Source organism: Nannospalax galili, unplaced genomic scaffold (assembly GCF_000622305.1).
Source record: "Nannospalax galili isolate Female #2095 unplaced genomic scaffold, S.galili_v1.0 scaffold306, whole genome shotgun sequence".
Classification (NCBI taxonomy): domain Eukaryota; kingdom Metazoa; phylum Chordata; class Mammalia; order Rodentia; family Spalacidae; genus Nannospalax; species Nannospalax galili.
Window position 1 is genome coordinate 1313096 of NW_008354544.1, and position 4289 is coordinate 1317384.

A 4289-nucleotide genomic window follows, 5' to 3' on the forward strand; every position below is an offset into this window, starting at 1 on the left:
GCTGCTCTTTTCACAGTAGCTAAGAGATGGAAGCAACCTAAGTGTCCCTCAATTGACGAGTGGATAATGAAAATGTGCTTCATTTATACGATGGAGTTTTACTCAGAGTAAAAAAAGATGAAATCCTGAAATTTTCAGGGAAATGGATGGAAGTAGAAACTGTTTTACTAAGTGAAGTAACACAGACTCAGAAAAAAAAATCAACATATGTTCTTCCTCATATGTGGATCCTAGAACCAAATCCTAATAAGTGAGTATGTATCCAGACATAACTACAGGAACCAGGATCATGAAAAAGAACCAGAGAGGTCAAGGAAAAGAAAGAATCTGAAAGAGAAGAACAGTAGAAAACAGCATTAATAAGGGTGATATGGATTAAAATGGGGTTATTTTAAGGGGAAGGGTGAGGGAGGATTATACAAGGAACCCTGGGGATAAAAGGAAAGAATGAGCTCAGGAAAGGCGGGACCATAGGAGAAGGGTACTTTTAAGGGAGAAATAGGAAAAATTGGGGCACTTTAAATGGGGAAACCAAGGTGGAAGTGTGAGACAATTCAAGAGATAAATAATGCCTAGCTAGTTTAAAAAAAACCAGAGGGAACCATATTAGTTCAACAACTTACTGACAAATTATACATACAACTAGCTAAAGGAACATAATATATGTCTAGGCAAGGTTTATCTGAGAACATTTGGTCTTTTCCCAAGCTTTATCTACATAGCACATGGTAATTAAAAGTACCAGACTGGTGGAACTAACCTTCTTCGATGTTTAATAGCCATACTTTGAGGCTTGTATTAATTTGTTCAGAGGGACTTAAAGGACAGTTTTTGCTCCTTGCCCTCCAAGGTTGACCAGCTTCCAGGGGACTATGGAGAATCTCTCAAAATGTCCTGTAACTACGGTGAGTAACCTGTCCTCTTGATCAAGGAAGCCATGGAGCCCCCACCAAATGGACTTTAACCAGTGTCCAGTCTATAAAGTGGAGGGTCAACACAGAGGAATCATTTCCTCCATGCTTCCAAGCGAAGCCAACCATGGTCAAGCAGGAGCTTTGACTTATCTTCACATAGGTGGAACTGGTAAAAGAAAGGAGCCAGGGGCTCCTCCCAAGCCCTTGTGACCCCTGAGGAACAGATCCTTAAATGACCTTAAGAGTAAAATTAAATTGGTTTATCTGGGCCAACTGTATGGTCTTAAACACCAAAAGGAAATTATAACCAAAGATTAAATGGATCAATATAATTCTTTAAGAGTCCATGTGTATAGCTAAAGGCTACATAACAAGAAACAATGACAGACAGGAGATACCTTCCTTTGTGTTACTGACCAGGGTGGTCCAATAGACTCTCAGAAAGTAACCCAGCATAGAACTGGGAAAATGAACAGCAGACCCCAACCTTATCTAAAGGAATATTGGCAACTGATTGCTGTAGATGAGGAAGAGCTGATCTTCCTAAAACAAGGAACGCTAGATAGACTCAGCAGATGGACTAGCACTGGGGATTGGCTGTGGGCACTCGTAACACAGTGGACAGTAACAGGGATGGCAGAATATATGGGCTCCAGTGTGTGGGGGGGGGTGGTTATGGGAGGGTGCCATTTGGGATGTGGGTATGTAGATGAATAAGATTGTTTGGGAGGTTCTGTATGAAATACACACACACAAATCACTAAATTAAAAAAGAGTTATATTTGAGGAAGAAGCATAAAAATTTGCTTCATGTTAATTAGTAGAGGTGAAAAACATTACCATTGAAATCTACCTGTTGAATTTATATCCATGCTCAGGTGCCAAGGATCTCAGAAAGTAACCGACTGTGAGTAGTAATAATCAGATATATAAAGATTAGAGATGTATGTGTAAACATCTAAGTGTTAGTTGCATTAAAAATTAGTTTTTCTGTATGAAACAGTATATTTTAAAATGAAATGGAGATATTTTTTAAAGGTAAAACCTCATTCAATTTTATGTCTTATAGGGTTTATACTGAGTACAATATTGCATTAATATTGTACTAATATTGTATTAATTCAACTGTGAACCTAAAAATTTACAGCCAGTTTTGAAAGAGGTGCATCTTTGCTCTGGAAATTGTTATTGAATATGTCAATGCTATTGTAATGAAATGCTTCTTCTAATCATGTGGTTATTAAATAAATAATTTTTTAAAATTACTATTTACATTCTTTTCATTAAAAATTTTAAATCTATGTTAACTGATACATAAAGGCATAAAATTGTGCAGGTTAATGGTGTACCATATATTTTTAATTTATTATTATTATTGTTTTATTTTATGTGTATGAGTGCTATGCCTGCATGTGTGTAAGTGCACCTGTGTCATGCAGTGCCTGTGGAGGACAGCAGAGGGCATCAAATCCCCTGGAACTGGCATTATGGATGGTTGTTAGCTGCTATGTGGATGCTAGGAACCAAATCCATGTCCTCTAGAAGAGTAGCCAGAGCTCTTATCCAGAGAGCCATCTCCTAGCCCTCCATATGGTATTTTGATACATACATAGATTTTCTTTTTTTAGTGTATTATATTTTATGTGTATGAGTGTTTTGCCTACATGTATGTAAGTGCGCCACATGCATGTAATGCACATGCAGTCCAGAAAAGAGCATCAGATCCCTTGAACTGGAGTTAAAGATGGGTGTTAGCTGCCATGTGGTGCTGGGAACAAAACCCAAGTCTTCTGGGAGGCCAGTAAGTGCCCTTAATTGCTGAGCTATCTCTCCAGCCCCTCAAGTTATTATTTTATTAAGCACAATACTGAGATTGCGGTTTTGAAGACCATACATTCTTGTTCTTAGGATATATATGTTTACATTATTAAGCATGAAATAGTACAATATCAGTAGCTTTTAAGTGGTTCAGAAAGAACTCTAATTTTTTGCCACACAGACATAAAATCTAGGGGAAAAGCATATGTAGTCAATGTACTAGTTTTCAAACTTTCAGTAGCCTTGAAAATTTTAAAAAGAAAGTGAAAATACATTTGCCACTAAATATGGTCTTTGAATTTGTTTGTATATTTTTATTGAATTTTTGTGTATTTCACACACAACATCTTAATCATCTTTATACCCCTTCCCTCATTCATACCCTCCCATAGCATACAACAGAGCAACATCTCCAGCCCAACATAGATATCCTGGAAGCTGTGTGTGGTAGCACATGTCTGTAATCTCAGAACTCAGGAGACTGAGGCAGAAGGATTGAGAGTTTGAGATCAGTTTGAGCTACATAGCAAGATCCTTTCTGGAAAAGACAAGAGAGGAGGAGAAGGAGGAGGAGGAATTTGTTCAAAACACTGAAAATAACCTACCTAGCCCATACTAGACCTGATAACACAACTAGCGAAGTAAGAGATGATTTCAGGTGCAAGTACATTGGCGCTCAGAAACAAATCTATCAAAAGCACGCAGGAAGGTGTAGTGGTGCATGCCTTTAAACCTAGCACCCAGGAGGCAGAGTCAGGTAGATCTCCATGAGTTTGAGGCCACCTTGGTCTACATATTGAATTCTAGGTCAGCTAGGGTTCCATAGTTCAACGAGAGAGAGAGAGAGAGAGAGAGAGAGAGAGAGAGAGAGAGAGAAAGGAAAGAAAAGCCCCTTTATTCTGCTCAGTAGGCAGGGTGCAAGGCTGACTCTTCTGCTTTTCCATCTTCAACATCTACCCTAGAACCTTCCACAAGCTGCTACAATATTTAACTAAAGGTGTAGTAAAAATGACTTTGATTATTTATATTTAGAATTTTTATTAAGTTTAGTTTGTGTTTATATGTGTGTTGTTAGATGAAAAGGTGGGGTGGCAGGGGTTGGGATCACCACAAAACAGAAACAGAGAGGAGTCTGGCAAAGTGGGAGTTTAATGGGTTGGCGGGTGGGGTCTCAACTCTTTTTCTGCTGTTTGGGGCTGACTTGGGGCTGTTCAGGGAGGACTGGGGGCTGCACCTGGTGAAACTTATCGAGGAAAACATCTACTGCAAAACATGTTTTCTGCAATTACAGGGTTCCAGGAACTCATTGCAGTTACAGGGCTTGGGAACCCTGTTTGTCAGCCTGTGGAGCTCGCCTTGGTGATCACAGTGCCTTGGTCACTAATTCCCAGAGCTGCTTTTGTCAGCTTGCAGGTGGCTGGGAGTTGGCTGACTCAGTTCCTCTTAGGGGCCTCATGGTTTCTGGGTCTGGGATCGCCTGGACCTGAACCCTAGTGTGTGTGTGTGTGTGTGTGTGTGTGTGTAACTCAGAGGATAAATTGTAAGAGTTGGTTCTCT